Here is a 24,151-nt window from a genome sequence, read left to right on the forward strand (position 1 = left end):
GACACTGAAGCGAAAAAAAAAATATGATATAGTGAATTGGTTGTGTACTATGAATAATTACTAGAAGATTAGCAGCAAAGAAAATATTCTCATACTTTTATTTTTAGGTATATAGTGTTTTTTCTAACATTGCATCATTCTATAATATGTGCAGATTATACAACACTCAGCATTCAAAATGAGTCTTTCAGAGCAGTCTGTGAACTAATGACCTCTCCTCTAGCAGAGGAACAGTAAATAGTCCAGGAACTGTTGAGATAATAAAAGTCAGATAACAGCCCTCTCCACGACTAACTTAGTCGGAGAGCTTAATGGCTTGTTTGCATAGAGATAACAACTGGAGTTTCTCAACTCTTCCTGTACTGGAAACAATTACACTGATGTATCTGATCTTAATGTTTTATTTCTTAGCTGTACTACACATACAAATCATTATATCATCATTTTTTTCCGCTTCAGTGTCTCTTTAAGCTTCACAAATCAAAAAAACATGTATCAAATACTAATCTTCCCTTTAAATCTATGTCCTTTAAGGAGATTTCCATCATCCAAAAGCATCATGACTTTTCCACTAGCAGATCTCCCATTCAGAACCTGCATGTATTAGTTGTGTAACCAATGGTTAGTGACATTTCAACAGTGTACGTATATACAGGAAACACAATAGGGATAAAGAGGTGCCCAGAAGTGAATAAAACCTAGTTAAAAACAATAATAAAAATAAAAAAGGGAGGTAGCTTGCCTGAATGATGACAGTCTCATAAGACAAAAACAAATTTATTTAGCAATTTTTTTTAGCACAAGCAACACTTTTCACGGGTCACAGGCCACTTCCTCAGGGCAATAAAAGTTCTACACAAGGGACAGCCAGGAGCAACAAGCGCTATGATATATACTGGAAATATCTCTATTAAGTTTTTTACAAAATGCCAACTGTCTGACCATAATGCTAACTTTTTGGCTTTTGAAGTTGCAACCTCTGTTTACAGTAACTCACTACAGGTAGATTTTAATTTATTGTTTTTAATAGGATTCAACAGATGGGCTGAGTCTAGGCAAACAAACTTCTCTGGACACCAGTGGACCGCCAGAGGCAGATTGTCTTGTCTGAAGTTGGCCAAACAGTGGTGCTGTGCATGGGTGGCCTTGATGCTGTCTTGTATGTTAAAACACTGATTGACAGAAGTCCCCAGCAGGATACCTTCACCAGTCCATAGTTTGGGAAATATTAAAGTTTATCCACTGTCTGCAAAAAAAGAAAAAAGAAAAAAAAAGAAAGATGAAAGTACTTTTGTGGCAAAACAAATTCAAGGAAATTCTAATCATTGACTATGAAGTTAAAAATTATAGCTAAGACTAAGAAGAAGTTTTCATTTAAATTACTCTTACAAAATGTCTGCACTAGCAGCCTGTTATGTTTACAAAACATTACTGAGAGATTCTGCCACACAGTGACAGGCAGCAGTGCAGAACAAGAGAGGATCTGGTGAAGGAATGGGTAAATGTGCTTTGCTGTGGCCACTCAGCATATTCAGATGGGGGAATATAGAGAGGTGGGTGAGTTTTCTCCTGGGTGATATTTTTTACACTTGTGAATCAAATGCTTTTTAAACCAAACTACCAGCAAGCAAGAAAATACTCAGAATAGTTTTGATAGTACTTTGTCAACTACTTACTTATATGAAAGAGAAGATTAAAAATGATCTTCTTGGATAAAAAACAGGTGAAAAAGTAAACTGCATACGGGCCAGAGGGTTTGACTAACTAACCGCCGGTAATATTGCTGTGCGTAGGCAGAACGCTGCAATAGTAACATTTCTACCACCAGCAGTGTACCATGTGTTATGCAATTAGCGAAAGCCCCGGTGCATGGGTAACGCGACCAGTGCTACGGTAATGTGCATTATGCTACTTGCAGCTAATGGTAATCATGTATTGCATGACAACATTACCAGTAGTTAGTGCATCAACCCCAGGGATTGTTGACAAGACAGAACATTTATATTGCGCTTTTCTCCTGGCGGACTCAATGCACCAGAGTTGCAACCACTAGGGTACGGTATATAGGTGGTAGCAGTGTTAGGGAGTCTTGCCCAAGGTCTCCTCACTGAATAGGTGCTGGCTTACTGAATAGGAAGAGATTCGAACCCCGGTCTCCTGTGTTAGAGGCAAAGCTATTAACCAGTACACTATCTAGCCAATGCTTGTTTGTTGCCGTCAGCTGGGGCGCCCTGGATTGTCTGTCCCAGTTTGGTTGATCCTGGTACGTGATGTGGGTATCATCCCCAGCTTGGCTTATAGGCGTGCTCAGGAAATAGCAATGTTTAAAGTGGCCTTTGCAAAATCAGCCATGACACCGTTGCCCGGTTTATATAGTTTTCTCTTTCTTCTTTCTACAGAGTTCAGTCAATTTATTTGCCTCCTACACCATTTCTCAAAGTGTGTTGCCTCTTAGGAGTTACACAGCAAGTCAGACAAGTCTAAGAAATGCAGAAACCTGACAATATGGCTGCGAGCGAATTGAGAAGATGGACACAGCCGTGCTGCAATTTCTTCTAAGCTGTCCAGATAGTGTGAGTTGTATAAACTACGATTAGCTGAAACTGAAGCTTCAGAACACCTTGAAGCCACACGTGTCAAAAATGACAAGCATAAATCCTTCACGACTTCTAAGCAACAGTTTAAATATTAAAGTAGAATTCCACAAGTCCATGCTCAAGGCGCTCTGTGATGGAAGGCACTGTGCGGAGGCAGACACAATGTTCTATACATTTCTGGACCTAGAGCAAGTAATGAAGCCTTCTCAAACAACTTCTTTGGATTTTAAAAATTATAGTTACTACACGCTTTGCAATGCCGTTTGGCCATAATTCTTCTTTCAGAAACAACAAGAAGCTGAAGATCTTAATCAAAATATCAGTAAAAAAAGATATGTAAATAGCCAGACAGATCTTGATCATCTAAAGGCATTAAAATGTACCTGAGGTGACATGTGACACGATGAGATAAACATGTGCATGTACAGTGGAAACATATTAATAACTAGGCTTTTACTTTTTTTATTGTGCTGCCTGAAAGAGTTAATCTCTAGGCATGAAAGTGACAGCTTCTGTCTTGTCGGTAGCTTGTCCGGAATATAGTAAATATCACTGATAAGCAAATTACAGCCATAAAAGTTGTTGTGGCAGAATACAACTTCTGAGATCAGGGGAAGATTAAAAGGGGTCAATAGTTCATGTCAGGGATGCTCGGATGTGCCTCATCCACGAATTCGGAAATCCGCGTGGTTGCAAAAAAAAATCCGCATTCGGCCCGCCGCATGCGGATTTTCGTCCGCGTCCACGCAACCACGCGGATTTTCTGCCGTGAATGGCGTAATCACGCGTGGATTCCCGCCCGGAGGCTGATTTTCTTTTAACGTTAATAACAAAGCCCCCATACATGCTACAATCCCCCAAATTGCATGGATTATCGAGGTGATAAGGGGCAACATAACTTCAACATAAAAAATTCCCCCAAATTTTTTTTTTTCTAGAGAAAATGGATTTTAAAGTGAAATCAACACTTTAAATGGGGCTATTAATTGGTAATAAGTGGTTTTAAAAAGGGATATACGCGTTAAGCAGTCAAAGAGGTGAAGGCGAGTTCCAATGGCACTTGGCGGCGAAGGTACCGCTGGAGGAGGATGAGTGGCTGACGCCAAAAAGGCCCCAGAGAGGTTTTTGTAATTTTTTTTTTAGTTTTTTTTGCAGCAATTAGCAATGACATCGCAGCAGAGTTGTCAGTGGACACGGGCAGTGTGAACGCAAAGTCAGGAGAAGGACTATGCGGGCGGTGAGTTCAGCAGCACAGAAGGACCACGGCAACATACTGGTAGTAGTAGTAGCAGCACAGCGTCATAGTGCTGGCCAAAAAATTAAATGCACCCGGTGACCCGGGCAGTGTGAACGCAGACAGAGTACATTGGTGGAAGCGAGTGAGTCAGGAGGAGGAGGACAATGCCGGCGGTCAATTCAGCAGCACAGAAGGACCATGGCAACATACTGGTGCAAGCAGTAGAAGCACAGCGTCATAGTGCTGGCCAAAAAATTAAATGCACCCGGTGACCCGGGCAGTGTGAACGCAGACAGAGTACATTGGTGGAAGCGACTGAGTCAGGAGGAGGAGGACAAAGCGGGCGTTCAGTTCAGCAGCAGCAGCACAGGAGGACCATGGCAACATACTGGTGCTAGTAGTAGCAGCACAGCGTCATAGTGCTGGCCAAAAAATTAAATGCACCCGGTGACCCGGGCAGTGTGAACGCAGACAGAGTACATTGGTGGTACCGTGGTAGCGACTGAGTCAGGAGGAGGAGGAGGACAAAGCGGGCGTTCAGTTCAGCAGCAGCAGCAGCACAGAAGGACCATGGCAACATACTGGTGCTAGTAGTAGCAGCACAGCGTCATAGTGCTGGCCAAAAAATTAAATGCACCCGGTGACCCGGGCAGTGATAACGCAGACAGAGTACATTGGTGGTACCGTGGTAGCGACTGAGTCAGGAGGAGGAGGAGGACAAAGCGGGCGTTCAGTTCAGCAGCAGCAGCACAGAAGGACCATGGCAACATACTGGTGCTAGTAGTAGCAGCACAGCGTCATAGTGCTGGCCAAAAAATTAAATGCACCCGGTGACCCGGGCAGTGATAACGCAGACAGAGTACATTGGTGGTACCGTGGTAGCGACTGAGTCAGGAGGAGGAGGAGGACAAAGCGGGCGTTCAGTTCAGCAGCAGCAGCACAGAAGGACCATGGCAACATACTGGTGCTAGTAGTAGCAGCACAGCGTCATAGTGCTGGCCAAAAAATTAAATGCACCCGGTGACCCGGGCAGTGATAACGCAGACAGAGTACATTGGTGGTACCGTGGTAGCGACTAAGTCAGGAGGAGGAGGAGGACAAAGCGGGCGTTCAGTTCAGCAGCAGCAGCAGCAGCACAGAAGGACCATGGCAACATACTGGTGCTAGTAGTAGCAGCACAGCGTCATAGTGCTGGCCAAAAAATTAAATGCACCCGGTGACCCGGGCAGTGATAACGCAGACAGAGTACATTGGTGGTACCGTGGTAGCGACTGAGTCAGGAGGAGGAGGAGGACAAAGCGGGCGTTCAGTTCAGCACCAGCAGCAGCAGCAGCAGCACAGAAGGACCATGGCAACATACTGGTGCTAGTAGTAGCAGCACAGCGTCATAGTGCTGGCCAAAAAATTAAATGCACCCAGTGACCCGGGCAGTGTGAACGCAGAGTGTAGTAGCGACTGAGTCAGGAGGACAAAGCGGGCGGTCAGTTCAGCAGCTCAGAAGGAGGACCATGGCAACTTACTGGTAGTAGTACCATAACACCAAAAAATTAACCAAGGTAGGCACTAGGCAGGTAGTAACTGTCTTTATAAAGGCAGGCATAGTTAACAACAGCACATGCAGCAGCCACTTCATGTCCCCCTGTGTCCGACAATAGGGGCCAGGAACTCACCTTCCACCCAAGCCTGGTTGATTTTCAGGAAGGTGAGTTTGTCCACAGAGGCGTGGGAGAGCCGAGAGCGCTTCTCTGTGACCACGCCACCGGCCGCACTAAAGCATCTCTCTGAGAGGACACTGGAAGGAGGGCAGGATAGGAGTTCCAGGGCGTACTGGGAAAGCTCGCTCCAGATGTCCAGTCTCTTGACCCAGTACTCCAAGGGGTCCACGGGGCTGTCGGTGTCATTGAGCCCGCTGGATGACCCCATATAGTCAGACACCATGGTGGTCAGTCTTTGCTTGTGCTGGTTGGTGGTGGATGCTGTGGCGGGCACCTCTGTTCTGGGCTGCTGCACTGCATACAGGCTCTTGCTTAGGCTCTTCAGGTCTCCGGGGCGCCAGTTGCTGCTGCTGCTGGTGGTGGTTGTTGTTGTGCTGCTAGTGGCAATGGCAGGCACCTCTTGCTGGCTTGGGAGAGCAGTTACAGTGGGGGTGGAAGGCTGGGGGAATGCTTCCAGTAGTCTGCGCACAAGGGCCTCCTTCAACTCCCTTGTGCGCTGCTCGGTGGTGGATGGCGTCATTAAGTCTCCCAGCTTCCCTTTCAGACGGGGATCAAGCATCAAGGTAATCCAGATGTCCTCCCTTGAACGCATCTGGATCACCCGGGGGTCCCTGCGAAGGCAGCGCAACATGTGCACAGCCATGGGAAACAAGTGGGCCCTGCCAGCAAGATCTTCCTCGTCCTCGCCATTGTCCCATAACGCATGCCTGTCCTCTTCCTGTGCCATGTCGTTGTCCTCCTCAAACCGCCATCCACGTACAACGCCTGCTGCACTCTGCTCCTCCTCCTCCTCATCCTCATTCAGGTTAGGGACCTCCAACTCTTCCACTACCTGCTGTGAGCCCTCCTCTGAGCTAGACTGTGCTGCCATCTGCTCCTGTTCTTCCAACTGCCTCAGGGCTTCATCCCCACGCTCAATTAAATTGTCCATTGCCTGCTCCAGTAGACAAACCAAGGGCACCCACTGGCACACAGAGGCCCGCTCCTCACTGACCATCTTGGTTGCCTCCAGGAAGGGACTCAGCACCAGGCATACTTGCTGCATCAGTGTCCACTGAGTGGCAGTAATCATGGGGACTTGCTGGTTGCTGGGGACACTTGGGTCTAGCATGTAGGCACTAAGAGCCAGCCTGTGCTGACACAGCCGCTCCAACATGGCCAGAGTCGAATTCCAGCGAACTGGCATGTCGATGATCATCCGGTGTTGTGGCCTTCCATACTGCTGCTGTAAGGTGGACAAGAGTGCAGAGGCAGTGGCTGACAGGCGGAAAAAGCGTACCACCGCCCGGGCATCCTGCAGCAGCTCGCTCATCCCCTGGTAGGTGCGCAAGAAGCGCTGCACCACAAGATTGAGAACGTGGGCCAAGCAGGGGATGTGCTGGAGGTTTCCCTGCTGCACTGCTGCCACCAGGTTGGCCCCGTTATCGGCTGCCACATACCCCACTTCCAGGCCTCTGGGGGTCAGCCACCTCCGCTCCTGCTTCCTGAGGGCGGCCAGGACGTTGGTGGCCGTAAGCCTCTCCTTCCCCAGGGTCACTAATTTTAAAAGGGCTTGGCAGCGCCGAGGCTTGGCGCTGCTGCTGCCGAGGCGGGCTTGCTTTCCGGGTGCAGAGGGAGTGTCGTGACAGGACCCTTCTGCATCCCCCCTGATCCCGCGTGGTGGCACCACTAGCTGGGCTGATGCGCTCTTGTCCTCCCTCCCTTCCATCAGTGTCACCCAGTGGGCCGTAAAGGACAGGTAGCGACCTGTCCCAAATCTGCTACTCCACGAGTCCATGGTCACGTGGACCCGCTTGCCCACAGAGTAGTCCAGGGAACGGGCCACGTTTTCCACCGCAAACTTGTGGAGTGCTGGGATCGCACTCCTGCTGAAATAGTGGCGACTGGGGACTTGCCACTCGGGGATGCCAAATTGGAGCAGCGTCTGCATGGCGCTCCCCTCCTGCACTAGGGAGTAGGGAAGCAGCTGTGATGCCATGGCCCGGGCCAGCAAGCCATTTAGTTTGCGGATCCGCCTGTGGCTTGGAGGCAGAGGCTTGGTCAGACCCTGAAAGGTGTCGCTCAGCAGGGTCTGACGACGCTGGGATGCAGGGGAGACGGAGGAGAGAGACGAACACTGGCTGCCAGCCTCAATGTCTGTGTCCTGAGTAGCCGAGGTGGAAGAGCGCTTGCGTGCTACTACTGCTGCTGCTGTGGGGGATTCACGACCCTGAGGGAGGGATGATGCTGCTGTGCTGGTGGGCCTTCTGCTCTCAGGAACCCCTGCCAGCAGTGCCTGCTTCCTCTTAAAGTCCGCATACTCGCGGCAGTGGCGGCTTCTCAGGTGGCCCTGGAGGGATGAGGTACCCATCTTGCTCAGACTTTTCCCACGGCTCAATCTTTTGCTGCATAACCTGCACACCGCATACCTTTTGTCATCAGTACATTCCTCAAAGCAATCCCACACTGGTGAATTTAATTTACTGCGGCCCCCACTAGCAGAGGGTGCAGCGGAACAATGTGTGGTAGTAGTTGCCAGGGGTTGCATGGTGGTGGTGCCGGCTGAAGCAGTGTCCTGTCTACTTCCTCCACGCCCACTGCTGCCGATGCCCCTGCCCCTGCCTGACATATGGCGATATCCTTGCCTAGGCCGAGGTGACTCGTCATCCTGCTCTGCCTCTGACCATTCTTCCACGGACTCAGCAGGCTGCACATAGTTAGGGTCCACAACGTCGTCATCATCAGCAGCATCATCATAATCCAGCTCTTCCTCTGACTCCCCCGCCTCCTCTTCTGTCCCTACATCCCCAGACACAGACCCCTCTTCTTCATCACCAGAACTCAACAACGCTTGTGATTGTGGCCCGATCTCAATCTCTGCCACATCAGTCCCCAGTAAGTCCTGAGCTTCTTGCATCAGCAGGTTCCCAGAAGCCGGACTGAGGGACAGAACGCTGTCATCCTGGGAGGGCTGCTGACCAGTGGGTGCTGGGGTGGATGTCACAACAAGCGTGGGACGTTGGCTGCTGCTGCTTGGAGTGGTGCTCACAGTAGAGGTCTGGGAGGAAGTCATGATGTCCATGAGTACGTCAGGTTCCATTTGCTCAACCACCACACGGGGACCAGAAACTTTAAAATATTTGGACAATGGCGTCCGCTGACTCGGCCCAGGCTTTGCTGCCCCCCTTTCTGCTGCATCACGACCACGTACAGCTGGGCGTCCTCTCCCTGGACGTGGAGCAGTCCCAGAAGTGGCTGAGGCAATTGAACTTCCTTTCCTCTCACCCCGCGAAACCCTGCCAGACATGTTGCTAGTAATGAATCACTGGATGCAGTGGGCACAGTACAAGGTCACTGAAGGATGCAGTGGGCACAGCACAAGGTCACTGAAGGATGCAGTGGCCACAGTACAAGGTCACTGAAGGATGCAGTGGGCACAGCAGTGGGCACTGGATATACAACTAGGTCACTGAAGGATGCAGTGGCAACAGTACAAGGTCACTGAAGGATGCAGTGGGCACAGCAGTGGGCACTGGATATACAACTAGGTCACTGAAGGATGCAGTGGGCACAGTACAAGGTCACTGAAGGATGCAGTGGGCACAGCAGTGGGCACTGGATATACAACTAGGTCACTGAAGGATGCAGTGGGCACAGCACAAGGTCAGTGAAGGATGCAGTGGGCACAGCAGTGGGCACTGGATATACAACTAGGTCACTGAAGGATGCAGTGGGCACAGTACAAGGTCACTGAAGGATGCAGTGGGCACAGCAGTGGGCACTGGATATACAACTAGGTCACTGAAGGATGCAGTGGGCACACAAGGATGTCACACTGTGTAATGAGATGCTCATATGCCAGCGAGCGAGCAGTGGGCACTGGGCACGGCACAAGGTCACTGACAGAATGAATGAACAGCGCTGGCAGAGAGTGGCGGCGCCGGCAGTGTGACTGGCTGCCTGCAAATAGTACAAGTGTATAACTGTCACTGGAATATGCAAGTGAACACTGCAGTTGCACTAACCTGCCTGCCTGCACTACACACAGATAATCCCCACTCCCACTACACTGACTACACTGCAGCACTGAACCTGCCTGCACTACACACAGTTAAATAATCACTAGACTCCCACACTCCCACTACACTACACTGACTACAACTAACTACAGCAATCACTCACTGACTAGCTAACTGTGTACAGTATAAGAGCAGTGTTAGCAAAAAAAACGCTTTGTTTTTAACACAATAAATGCACTTGCTCAAACAACAATGGCCTGGAGATAATCCTCTCAGCACCACAGTCTAGCAAGGACAGAGCTTTTCCATCATGGCCGCCGCTTTATATTCAGGAGGGGAGGGCATAGCTCCCCTCCTGTGATTGGTTGCTAGGGCCTGGCTGGGGCACTCTGATTGGCCTGCAATGTGTCACTTCCGCATAGTTTGACGCATTTCCGCAAACCACGACTTCAGCGCCGGGTTTCACGAGCGTGAATGCGGATTTCTGTCCGCATTCATGCGAAGCCGAAGTAGATTTTCGTGGTTGAAAATCTATTCACGGATTTTCGTGTCCGAGGCGGAATGCGTCAAAATGGTCGTGAATTCACGCGTAAGCGTGATCACGACCTGGCGGTGAGCACCACTGGTTCATGTATTTTAACTCTGGGACACTTAATAGACGGCCACTGAGCAAAGACAATAAAACATTCAATCTACTTTGTAAATGTTTAAATATGAAATAAAACCATGGGATATCTAAAAAAAAAAAGTCATTTTTAGGAGTAGGAGGATAAATATAATTGTTTATCTCATTATTTTTTTTTACCTCGGGTTCACTTAAAATAGTAGTGGCTAGATAGTGTAATGGTTAAGGGCTCTGCCTCTGACACAGGAGACCTGGGTTCAAATCTCATCTCTGCCTGTTCAGTAAGCCAGCACCTATTCAGTAGGAGACCTTTGGCAAGTCTCCCTAACACTGCTACTGCCTATAGAGCGCGCCCTAGTGGCTGCAGCTCTGGCGCTTTGAGTCCGCCAGGAGAAAAGCGCAATATAAATGTTCTGTGTTTGTTTGTTTGTTAAAATAGGTTGATTCGAGGGAGCTGATAAAAGTGATTGATGAAATCAAACAGTGTATATTCCTACTAACCCTTTTTTACACTGAAATGAACAGTTTGTTTTTTTTTCTACAGAAAGCAATAAAAGACTATTGTTGAGAACAGGTAATCTCAGATCACTAAAAGCCCCAGTCATTTTCATAAAATGTTCAACTACTCCAAGGTGTTCCCCCAGATCAGACTTGAATATCTACATTCCCCATGGTGCCAACAAGCAGAATAACCAATTATATCCCCCCTTGTCATTGCCCATGTTTCAACACTACAGGTTGCTACTACTGTATGATATATTGTCAATTTCAGATTTCTGCTAAAGACTTCCATTGTTGTAATATAAAGTCTGAAGGTCAGAGGAACAGAAAATAGGGAAAAGCAGCCTAATGGGCACTCCTGGCTTCACTACTCTCCGGATCTGTCACGGTATTGACCTGATGAAGCAGCAGTTTCCTGTGAAACACGTTGTCCTTGGCGCTGAATAAAAATGAAGTATTTAGAGTTAGACGTAGTTACACACAGTCTTCTTCATGAAGGTAGGCAAATTCACAACTTCACTTTGAAACAGTTTTTAGCTATCCTTTTAATGGGTGCCTCTAGTCGTTCCACCCTCGCTCTTTCTTGTTCTACAAAAAAAAAATGGAATTGTTGCTGGCTGGTTTCTGTCAGAGAGAGTTTACACCACTTCCTATCAGAACAGTAAATGAGGAAATTTCTCCTGGATGAGAACACAATAAAAATCTAAAGACAATTATAACCCCTTTTCCTTACTATCCAAAGAAAGAATAAATGCTGTTTCCCTGAGTTAAAGGGACACTATAGGGGGGTCAGTGGAAAATGAGTTGAAGCTACCCGGGGCTTCTAATGGTACCCCACAGACATCCTGTGCCCACGCAGCCACTCCCCAATGCTCCGGCCCCACCTCTGGTTCACTTCTGGAATTTCAGACTTTAAAGTCTGAAAACCACTGCGCCTGTGTTGCCGTGTCCTCACTCCCGCTGATGGCACCAGGAGCGTACTGCACAGGCCCAGTATGGTCTGTGCCTGCGCCGTGCGCTCTCGGTGACATCAGGGGAAGCGAAGACACAGCAACGCAGGCGCAGTGGTTTTTCAGACTGTAAAATCTGAAATTCCAGAAGTGAACCGGAGGCGGGGCCGGAGCATCGGTGAGTGGCTGCACGGGCACAGGATGCCCGCGGGGGACCATTAGAAGCCCCGGGTAACTTCAACTCATTTCCCCCCCACCCCCCACCCCCCTACAGTATCCCTTTAAGGTTTAATTGAGGTCTGTAGTAGGGATGAACTGAACAGCCGAATTCCAATTTTTTCTTAATTTGGCGTTCCGCAGGCAATTATCAATTGTTCTGACTTTATTAATTAATTATTTAAATTTTCACTCTTCTAGCCATTGTGTTAACGCCATGTTTGCTGAAAATGTTTGTTTCAGAAGCCAATTTTTGCATCAGCAGTACAGAACGCAATACTCAAAACGTAAAACATTTACGATTTTCATGATTTTACTTGGAATGGCTTAGTACTGATGTGAAAAATCAGATCAGATTCCAGGAAATCATTCCTGGTCTGCAGCATTTGAGTATGTGCACTTACCTGAAACATCCACTTTACGGTGGAAGTAGAGTTATGGCTGCATTAATAGCATTTTGTTCATATTCAAGGAGTTAATAGATAATTAATCTATGGCAAAAACATGTTGTCTTTGTGCAGCATTATTCTGCATGATCAATAGCCCTAATTACCAAATGTAACGTGTTGTCATGTAACATAGTGTGATGTATGGGCGCCATACTCGGGGATACAAAGAACAGCATCTATTTTCAGCTAATTACTATACATTAGGTCCAGTATGTGGCTGCTACAATATTTAGCTCATGATGAGGAATTTATTTCACTATGATTAGCATGGCGAGTAAGAAGCCTTGCCTTCCAGAGCCGGGTTATACTGTAGAGCGGAAGTCTTGGGCACCCTACTAAACGCTTATAGCTAAATATGTTCTGTCATTGAAATTATCACTAATGAGTGCACACAATCACTCCAGTACCTTAAAGAGGAACTCCAGTGAAATAATGTAATAAACAAACTGCTTACATTTTACAATAATTATGCATAAATGATTTAGTCAGTGTTTACTCAATGTAAAATCTTTCCTCTCCCTGATTAACATTCACACATTTATCACATGGTGATATTTTTACTGCTGGCAGGTGATGTCACTGGAAGGAGATGCTGTTTGCTTTTTCGGCAGTTGGAAACAACTGTTATTTCCCACAATGCAACAAGGCTTCCATAGTGTGATGTCAGGACCTCAGAGCTGTGAGGTGCTGACATCACACTGTGGGAGGGGTTTCACCACAAAATCAGCCATACAGAGCCCCTTGATGATCTATTTGTGAAAAGGAATAGATTTATTATGGTAGAGGGGTTATCAGCTACTGATTGGGATGAAGTTCAATTCTTGGTTACAGTTTCTCTTTAAATTTCAGCTGGAAGTTCAGATCATGTGACTCTTTCTAGGTACATGTTCATTATTATACATCAAATTATGCTGCGCTTAGGCAAAACTAATTACCAATTTACTAATTAGAACTAATTACAAAATAGTACAGGTGCCAGGGTGCCAGGTGCCAACAATAGGGGATGCAGACGCTGTACCCGCAGGTGGGCCCGGGGCCCCCTCTGGGGTCCACTAAGGGCCGTATTGGGGGGGCAGGAGGGGTCACAGCATGAGGGGAGAGCATTGGACATCGGTGGGGAGGGAGGACAGTCCCCCCCCCCTCACTGAGGGCTCTCCTCTCAGCGCTCCCCATCCAGCATCTATCACTGGCAGCGGCGGTGGCAGCAACACATACCTCCATCCACCACGGAGGTCTCTGATCTCTAAATGCTTCACGCTACGTCCAGTTTAAACAGGAAGTAGCATGAAGCACTTAGAGATCGGAACCTTAGACGGTGGATGGAGATATTTGTCCTGCTTGCCACTGCTGCCAGTGATAGATGCAAGAGGGGAGTGCTGACAGGAGAGCCCGAGGTGAGGGGGGGGACTGTCCCTCCTCCCCATCCGATGTCCAACGCTCCCCCCCCCCTGAGCGGGCACCCGGGGGGGCATCCCAATTCTTGCAGGTGGGCCCGGTGAATTCTAGTTACGCCCCTGACAGGTGCTGTGCCTCCATTTCAGCTATATAAACAATGTTCAAATTAATGTAAATTACGTTTAGCACAAATAGGTTGTACTTTTGGCTATCAAATAGGTCTGGCAAAAATGTGTCTGTTGCTCAGTATGCTTGCCTGCTGCTTAAGGTACATGCACACGCTGGTCTGAACTCAGCCGTGGTGGACACTGGACACCAGACTAGCATAGATCCAGGATGTCAGATCTTCAGTGATGCCCAACATTTGAGCACCACACGATGGCATTGTTCTCCTCGCTCTGCCTCCCACCCAAAGCCGCTCCAATGCACACTGCACTTCCTCCCCCAAGGAGCAACAGACGCATTTTAGCCAGGACTCTGATGACGTGTCTGTAGAATGTCGTCAGTGCTCTGACGCCCGACTGGGATTGGTACATGATCTCTTGGGCAACAGAGATTCAGCAGACATTCCTCAATGAGTATGGGCATTTACACAGGTGATAGCCCAGACCCAGATTTTAATCTAGGGCTGCCTCTTTGTCTTGGTGCCTGGATTTGCTTTGCAATAGAAATTAAACAGCCTTTCCATGCAAATGAATGAGAATCTCTCTGGTTCCTTTTCAACAGCGCCACTTAATGGTTGGAGGGGGAAAAAAATCAGCTTTTCAGATGTAATAGCAGTACCTGTTGATGCGCAGACAAAGTGGTAGCAAACACCCGGCCTTTATGAAGAGGAATTTAGGAATCTGAAGGGAGTATTTTAAGGTATCTGTGCTTTGGAAGTTTGGCTGTAGGAAATCAGCATGGTGGGTTGATAAAAAAAGAGTGAGTGAGGTAATCTCTTTATCCCCGCACCATAAAAGCCAGAAGTGTCTTAATTCAGTTCCTCTGTGAAGCTGAGTGGGCAATGTAGCTTATAATGCTTTTTCACACAAGGTTTCTCACATCATTTTTTCATGCAAGGTTTGCTTCAGTGAGAGGCTATAGAGGAAGGGTCAGAGCAGAGCTTGTGGCTATCAGGGAGGAAGTTACAGCAACATGACTTAGGGATAGAAAATGTCAGCATGATCCCGTCCTGACCGAGTACTGATGTATGGCCGCTAGCAAACTCATTCATGTTTTCACAGCTGATGTCTCACTCTGTACGTTTGGCTCTGCAGTTGGCACGGCAGCTGGTGTCAATATTTCAGCCTGAGTCAGAGTTATTGAATCCTTCATATTCACTGTGATCTCTTTTGCAAGGAAATTGGTCTTGTATTTATTATAAGTATTTAACCCTGGCAACTGTGAATCTTGAGAGATGACTGCAGCCCTTGTGTGCACGGACTCACGCATGCCTGTCTGCTGGGCGGCAATGGACTTCAGGGCCTGTGTTTTTTCCTGTTTGTAAATGTACATAGATCTTTATAAGAAAAAGAAAAGTCTGCAGGCATTGTTCAGCAACTGTCGGGCATGGGCATACAATTAAAAATCAATTCTTTATTTTTATGTGGTAAAAAGGATGCTAATCAGGCAATCCAAAAGCTAATTACTTTTCTTGTTGATAAATGATCATTCCCCAGTCTACCTGACTCTTATTTGGTACACGCAAAATTTGGTACGCACAAAGGAAGTTGCAGGGCATGCTGGGTTGTCCTTTTTTTGCTTCTCTACTTTCCCCTCATACTTAAATAATACAGCCTGATTGGCTGAAGCCTCTTTCCCTCCTGTTTTCCCCTCCCACACCTCTGTTCCTCTCTGATTGGCCAATATTGGCCGGGCAATGCATACACAATCAGGTAGAGGAGAGTAAGGGAGGAAATGACATCAGGATTGGCTTCCAAATAGCCACAGTTAAAATGGGAAATGCTAAGGAAGATTTTCTCTTTTTTTACTGTAGAAAATTCACTAAAATCAAAACGTGGACAGTGCAATACATATGTTATGTAAGTAGAGCAAGTATTTATCTACTTATATATGTTGTTTTTTTCTGATATAGTATGGCTGACAGCTATTCTTTAAAGTGGACCTGAACTCTTGCACAGGACACAAGGAAATAGAGAGAAATGCACCCTGTGTGTTTTTAGAGAGAAGAGCCTGTCTAGTCCCCCCTCATCTTCACGTAATCACACGTAAAAAAACAAAATGCCAAGGAGAACCAAGAGCCCAATATAGTGTAATATGTCGATATAATCAACTGTTATTAGTGTATTAAAGGCAACCACTGTAAAGCAGGTGGAGAGAGAAACCTGTCCCACTCAGGTTAAGAAGTCTCTCTTTGTAGCAGGAAAAAGTGGAATGCAATCCTCTACCTTAGGTGGATGTTACTGTGTTATGTTACAGAGGTTGCCAGTGTAGAGTAAAATTTGTTTAAAACAGTTTAAAAGGGAGGTAAAGGTGGACGTGTAATGTGGGAGAACCCACATAACCCAAGATGCTCCATATTATTGCCTGAAGAAGTGGAGTCACCCACGAAATGCATCACAGTGGAGTTTGTGAACATGAACTATATATATATATATATATATATATATATATATATATATATATATATATATATATATATATATATATATTTTTTTTTTTTTTTTTATTTTTTTTTTTTAATACACACATCTAGGGCCATATCCTATTGCTGAGTTCTTAATTCAGGCGATGGTGGTAGCACCTATTTCCTATTTAACTTAAAGGGAACCTGAAGCGAGTAAAATTATTTAAAATAAACACATGATGTAACTGCAAATGAATATTACATACTAACCTCACCGTCAGTTCCTCTCAGAAGCTCACCATTCTCTTCTTACAGTGATCCCTTCCAGTTCTGACAATATTTTGTCAGAACTGAAATATACCAGTTGCTGTCAGTTATATATCAGCAGCTGTCAGTTACAACTGAATGTGCAAGGTAACGTCCATGTTTCCCTATGGCTCAAGTGGGTGATATTACAGTTTAACAGTGTGCTGACCAGGAAGCTGTTATGGGGTAATGGCCATTTTTAAAATGGAGGATGGAAAATTCCATTGATCACAGTGCACAAATGGGACGCAGGAGAGGAGAAAGAGATTGATGAGTAGACTACACAGGAGGTAAGTATGACCTGTGTATGGTTATTTTTAATTTTTATTTTCAGTTCAGGTTCTCTTTAAGATTCCCCCCCCCCCCCCAGGAATAAAAGAACTAGCTTGAGCGATATAATCGCCCAGCAAGTTCCTTACATGCTATCCTATTGCCCTTTTCATGTCTCCGGGAAGCGATGCTTCCCAGCAGACATGAGCGTTAGCTTAGACCTGCAAAGAGGCCTAAACATGCTAACGGATGTGTTGCGCAGCTGCATCTAGGGGTCTCCTCCAATAAGGAGATCCCCAGAGCTTCCCGTCGGGTCGCTGCACATCTCTAAAGCCCCCCATGTAGCTGCGCTGTCGCCCATCATTATACATACTGCTGCATTGTTAAAGTGTACCTGAGCCAAAGCTTGGGCACAAAATTGTATACTTGTGAACCCGCCAAAGATAACCAACAAGGGCTTGTCGTGCTCTGCTTCAAGCACAAGAGTGGTCATACTGTGCCTACGTGAGTAGGGCCATGCATGCTCAAGTAAGCAACTCATACGTGAGCGACTCCGTGCTACTGTGCAGACCTGGCTGTACTGCCACAGCCGCAGCATGGCCAAGTTCATGCTAGAAAAGGAATGCTGTCCCAATCAGCTGAAGAGTGTGTGAGCGGCAACAGGGGACCATGAGAAGCCTCATTCGGATCCAAAGGCTTCCCTCTTCTTAGGTAAGAATTTGTTTCTAAACCCAAGCTTTAACTCGGGTTCTCTTTAAAGTAACTCAAGGTGACAGTGAAAAAAAGAAAAAAAAAGTTAGACACTTACCAAAGAAAAAGCCTTTGGATCCTCCAGAGGCTTCTTGTGCCCCCCCTTAACCCTATTGCCATTGACTAACACCCTCTTTAAGTTTGCAACTGTGCTCCCCTTCGTGTATGGGCACGGCCATTCTGTGCATGCAGTTTGCCTTGCCTTAGCTGTAGAGCTGTAGCACTGGATCATTCTTCCATGCGTGGCTTGGGCTTATTGCACAGATGCAGCTATGGCCGCACTCGTACATGGGGGGAGAGGTTACTGCGGTCACAAGGCCATATCTGACAAGCTCTTGTTGGATTTGTTTAGAGGGTCTGTGGGTGGTAACAGTGGGGGTGAGGCAGAGCAGGATCATTCACCAGGCAACCTAGGTTCATTCTTGGGGCATAGTGGGTGTTAAGGGGATCTTCAGCCTCCTTCTCTGACCTCTCTCCACTTCAGCTTACCAAGAAGACCACATGGGGGCCCCAAATCTACTACTATGCCTAGGGCTCCATCACATCTTAACCTCTTGAGGACCACATTTTTATACTCCCCTTTATGACCAGGCCAGTTTTTACAATTCAGCACTTCACAGCTTTAATGCTTTATTGCCCAGTCATACAACTTAGCACCCAAATACATTTTACCTCCTTTTCTTCTCACTAATAGAGCTTTCTTTTGGTGGTCTCGGATTGCTGCTGTGAATTTTTTTTCTTTTAATTAATGAAAAAAGATCATTTTTTTTATTTAAAAAAAACTATGTCTTTTATTCCCTTCCCCCCTAAATTGGCCCTAGACTACCCTACACTACACATACATAGGCATCAGTCTATGATAGGGATTAGATTGTAAGCTGTTGGGAGGGGCAGTTAAGTGATAGGGATGTCCCCTGTACAGCGCTGCTCTAGATCACAGCTCTGTAGTGTACACATATAGTTTTGCTTATTTTTTGTTAATTACAGCCTGCCAGCTCCAATCGTGGCTGGCAGGCTGATTGCATGGCCCCACTCTGTTTACTGCAGGGAACGCACACTCGAGTTCTCTGTCCTCGCGAGGTCATGCCACCTGGCGTAACTGAGGAATGAGAGAGTCACTCTGCGGCCGCCATCCTGCGTTAGGTGGTTGCAGAGTGGTTAATCCATCTCTGGGGTGAGGACTGAGGAGATCACAGGAAGCCGCTGGAGTGGACTATCCAGAGGTTTCCCTCAACCTAGGTAAGTATACTTTTTTCTTTTCTTCCAACCAGACAGAGGACAGAGCGTGGGTCAGTGTTGAGTAATTTCTTACTGGAAAATTCCCACCAGATTGCTATTAGTGACATAAGATGTTCAACGCACTCAGGGCGTATCTGGGTAATATAGAGCCTATGGCAAACACTGAAATTGCGCACCCCCCTCCCCCCCGGTCAGAGCCCCCTTCCCCTCTAAAAACAGCATCCTTTCTTGTGTACGTGTTATGGCTGCGTTTGTTTTTTGGCTTGGGATATTGCTAAAGTTACTTTTTTTGGAAATGTCTCTTCTCATTTCCTCTCTATCCTCTTCTAACATTAAGCCAAGTGCTCGCATCATACATAAATTAAGTAGCCTTGCTTCCCAGATTTAATCTGATATGAGGTCTCAATGATGGGGAGAAATGGGGCACAGCACAGGGGCAGGCATGGCGGCACAGCACAGGAGCAGGCATGGCGCCCATGGTGCTGTGGCGCCCATGGCATAAGCCATGCCTGCACCCCTCTAGATACGCCTCTGAATGCACTGTAATGTGTAATGTGTTCAATGTTCAAATTGCTGCACTAAAAAAGCCTTAGCGCTGTATAAGCTTATAAATTATTGAAAACAAAAACTGTATAAACACAGAGTTGCCCTTTAAGCGTCGCCGTCTATTGAAAGCTCTAAAAGCCGTGAATACATTTTTATTTTTATTACTGGAATTATGTGCTTTCTGCTAACCTATAAAATGACTCTGCATCTGCTCCTGATTATCTAATGGAGGTCTGGGAAGGAGAAAGAATATGGTAAGAAGCAGCAGCCTCAGCAGAGAGCACTAATGTGGAGCTGGTGGCTGTGACATTAGGCGTAATCTATAGCTCCATGCATCAGAACAATAAGAAAGGTTAATAGAGCAAGAATTACAGCAATACACTCAGCTTTCAACCTGCTTAAAAAAGAGAGAGAGAGAGAGAAAATGCAGGAGATTAAATGGGACTTCAGAACCCCTCTGCTGTTTCTGGATTGAGATATAATGCCTGCGATAATCATAACCATTTAGTGCCAATTCAGCATTCAATTTCCTGCTTTGCCTCTGCATAAATATTTAAATGGTATTGAAATGAATTGTCACATGCTGCTGAAGCCCTCCCCTAAGTTCAGGGAGAGGAAGCTGTGGCATTTTCACTCCAATTTCCATTTCAATCCAGACGTTCTAAGAAATCGGTCAGTTTTTCATTACAGATGCTTATGCCCGTAGGAATCTTCTAAACACGTCTTTAACTGAGAATCTGTAGAGGCGGGCTTCGTAGCTATGGCGACAGAAGCCATAAGGTCTGCAGTGGGGTCTAGGGCAAGGGCAGGGAGACCCTGTTTGTCCGCTATGTTATTCACTGCTTAATGCATCTTTTATGCCCTTTTAGATTCATATTTAACCAGTTTACATCTAGAGACTATTTTAAAGTGGACCTGAACTCTTGCAGAGGACAGAAGGAAAATGTAGAGAAAAGCTAATCTCCCCTTCATCTGTTACTAAGCACCAGTTGTAATTTGATTCCTCAGCTGTGTCAGCAGGCTGCCATGGCTAAGAGCTAATTGGTAAACACAGAATGTTAACAATGTGTCTGCTTCCATGAAAGCAGGAAGTAGACAACTTGCAGATTTATTGCAGGATTTGTATCATCTGTAACAAAGAAATGTTTTTCTTTTAAAGTTAGAGCAGAGAGGAAAATTTGAGTTCAGGTCTGCTGGACAACTGAAATGAGAAGAATATCAAGGCTGCCATATTTATTTCCTGGTAAACAATACCAGTTGCCAGGCAGTCCTGCTGATCTATTTGGCTGCAATAGTGTCTGAATAACACCAGAAACAAGCATGCAACTAATCTTGTCATATCTGACAATAATGTCAGAAACACCTGATATGCATATGCTTGCTCAGGGTGTCTGGCTAAAAGTACTCGAGGCAGAGGATCTGCAGGATAACCAGGCAACTGGTATTGATTAAAAGGAAAATAAATATGGCAGCCTCCATATCACTCTCACTTCAGTTGTCCTTTAACCTGCCTGGCGTTCTATTAAGATCGCCAGGGAGGCTGCGGGAGGGTTTTTTTTTTAATTAAAAAAAAACTATTTCATGCAGCCAACTGAAAGTTGGCTGCATGAAAGCCCACTAGAGGCCGCCGGAGGCGTTCTTCCGATCACCTCCGGCGGCCAGAAGTAACACGGAAGGCCGCAATGAGCAGCCTTCCGTGTTTCGCTTACCTCGTCGCCATGGCGACGAGCGGAGTGACGTCATGGACGTCAGCCGACGTCAGCCGCCTCCGATCCAGCCCTTAGCGCTGGCCGGAACTTTTTGTTCCGGCTACGCTGGGCTCAGGCGGCTGGGGGGACCCTCTTTCGCCGCTGCATGCGGCGGATCGCCGCACTGCAGCAGCGATCAGGCAGCAAACGCGGCTGGCAAAGTGCCGGCTGCGTGTGCTGCTTTTTATTTGAGCCAAATCGGCCCAGCAGGGCCTGAGCGGCAGGCTCCGGCGGTACTGGACGAGCTGAGCTCGTCCAGACCGCTCAGCAGGTTAAATTCTGGAGTAGAGCCATTTGTTCACAGCACAGCCACGTGCAGATGGGCAAATTGCATGACAATTCCAAGTGTATAAAGACAAGGGCACTGGCGTAACAATAGGGCCTACAGCCCCCGCTTGGGCCCGTTTTGGGGGGCTGGAGGGGTCGCAGCATGAGGGGAAAGCCATGCAGCACTTCGGCAGGGAGGGGGGATGGTCCCCCCTCACCCCAGGCTCTCCCCTCCAGCGTTGAATAGTTTGTGTATGCAGAGGCGGGCAGCGGCATATACATACCTTCCGTGCGCTCCAGCGTGGACGTTTCTCCCTCTAGTGTCTGACGCGATTTCCTGTATAAACAGGAAGTCGCATCAGAGGCTAGAGAGAGGAACATCCATGCTGGAGCGCACGGAAGGTATGTATCTGGCTGGGGCTGCCAGAATCACAGAAACACCCTGGGTTTCTAATTAGTCCATCATCCCTCACCTGATCTGGTCCCTTCAGACCATTATCTGTTCCCGAACTTGAACGGTCTAGAAAAGCTGCAACTACGATGTGCCAAGTCTCAGGAGATAATACGTTTATTTAACGTGTTATTTCATAACTCTGGCTCTATGCTTTCTCGGCAAAGCCAGGAACTTATCAGCACCCCTTGTATACTCGCTCTGCTTTGTCATCTACTGTATTTTAACTGCTTTTGTACGAAAGTCTTGTTTCTATTATTTGCATCGTATAAGTGTTTTTCTTTATCTTCTCTGGTAAGATTCCTCAAGAAGCCTAGACAGTGCTCATTTACGATGTTCTCTTTTTGTGTTTTCCTGCAATCAGTATGTGCCCAAACCATTTGTCACAAGATTCAATTTCAAGTTGCTGGGGACACATGTTGAGGGGGCGGCCACTTCTGCAAGAGCTATTCTCATGGACATGACTAATGAGGCAGGGCATCATCATTCACATGGACATGGGTCAATAACAGTACAACTGTCACTTAGTCATCATTTGGTGACTCATGTTCATCCAGAAGAGTTGGATGGAGAACTTGTCCTTTCATCTGTCACGGATCTTTTTAAAAGTGACCATAGACCTAAACACAGCCAAGGATAGAAAAAAAAGTCTAAGAGCTTGTTCACACTGCAGGCGTTTGTCAGGGTTTTTTCGGACGCCTGCGGTTTTTAAACACGCCCCCCGACCGCGTGGCCAATGAATGTCTATGAGAAGGTTCATATCAGCACGGGTCATGCACTGTGCGGCTAAGAAAGTGGTGCGTGTTCCATTTTTGGGGCAATTCTGCGTCAATGGAAGGTATAGGAAAACCGGTGAACAAGTACAAACACGTGCATTAAGGCAAATGTGCTTGCGTTTTTAAGACTAAATACATTGTATTTATTCTTTTCCGGCGTCAGGGAGTGAATTACAAATCCGCTCGGAATAAAACACGTAGAAAACCGATAAGCACAAAAACGACTCGCCCACCCAAGCGTCTGGAATTGGAAAAAAAAAAGACGTTTTAAAAGAAAACCCAACACGGATGGACACGCGAAAGGAACGCAATGAGAACTAGTCCTTAAGGATTATTCATCAAAGGCTGCTGATATGTATCAAAGTGCCTTCAAGCCATCCTAGCAGCTAATTACAGATGGTCAATGAGATGCAAATATTTCAGATTTGCAAGTAAATTTCATCCAATCAAAATGACCAGGAAGTGTACTTGATTGGCCCAGTCCCAAACTGCATACAGTTTGCTTAAGGGGTCCTATTTGGCCACACTCTCTCCTTTACATACAGTATGTTTCTGTGCCACCCTCACCCAACCACCGAACACATATACAGTATCATACATACACTAATCTAACAGAGGGGTTCAGGAAAGTGCGTGTGAGATGTATACTGGGGGAGTGGCATGGGTGTGGCTTCAGGAAGTAGGTTTGGTTTTAGTCCTCCATATCAGTATTAATATTTTACACCATATTGCCTTTTATTGAATTTGGTGCATTACCAAGTGCCCTCGTTTGTGGGTAACATTATCTCAAGCATGTACATTTTACAGAGTACACCATAATGGTACGTAAAAAGGTTTTAATTGTAAAGAGTGACTTATGATTTTGATTACTAAAATCGTTATTCAGGTTTGCTTATACATATTTGGTGTCAAAAGAAAAAGGAAAACTCAGCACCTTGTGACAGGTCTAATTGGGCAATCCAAGTATAAAGTGTGATGATTTGCTCAGCTGCCTGTGCAGGCAGGCAGCTTTTTGACCATTGTGTAGGTTTGCATGCTGCAGGACTCTGGAAAGAAGAGCTTCTGTCAGTTTTGCAGCTTGTGCTTGCTGAGGAATTTGCATACGTTGTCATGCAAATTGCCTGGCCACATTCATTGGAGGCGTGTACTATAAGTACTATGTGTGTCCCACAATGCTTTGCTGTTCATAAGGATTTGGTCCTATGTAACACTCCCGGTGGAGTGTCAGCCATGCTCTCTGTTTGAAGATCAGCTTAGAGTATTCCTGAATCTGCGCTAGGCAGGTTTTCCCTAGTGCAGTTAGGATTGTTTATCTGTTTTGTTTGTCTGTTGCGATTGTCCTGTCCCAGCGGTGGTCGACAAGGAAATCGTTCTGATCTCTGTTCTTGGAGTATAGCTGGTGCAGCGGTTGCTACCAGCTATCTCTTCTGATCTGTCTCTTTGGATCGCGCTAGTCACTTTTCGCTAGCGCCGTGGATCCTTCTGTTCTGTCTCCTGGGATCGCGCTAGCCACTTTCCGCTAGTGCTGTGGATCCTTCTGTTCTGC

At 46.6% G+C, this 24,151-nt stretch overlaps 1 long non-coding RNA gene across 2 annotated transcripts in view; it reads right to left on the reverse strand.

The window, feature by feature from the left end:
* Positions 1 to 802: 802 nt before the first annotated feature.
* LOC137519629 (uncharacterized) overlaps positions 803 to 24,151 on the reverse strand; it is a 66,279-nt gene continuing 42,930 nt past the window's right edge. Inside the window, exons 3-4 of one of the 2 annotated variants that reach the window (XR_011021053.1) lie at positions 11,070 to 11,261; positions 803 to 1,246 (exon numbers count right to left, since the gene is read on the reverse strand). This is a non-coding gene — a long non-coding RNA (uncharacterized lncRNA). The remainder of the gene's footprint in view (positions 1,247 to 11,069; positions 11,262 to 24,151) is intronic. The other variant, XR_011021052.1, reaches the window with a different exon arrangement.

The sequence above is a fragment of the Hyperolius riggenbachi genome, chromosome 5 (assembly GCF_040937935.1).
Source record: "Hyperolius riggenbachi isolate aHypRig1 chromosome 5, aHypRig1.pri, whole genome shotgun sequence".
NCBI classification, from domain to species: Eukaryota; Metazoa; Chordata; class Amphibia; order Anura; family Hyperoliidae; genus Hyperolius; species Hyperolius riggenbachi.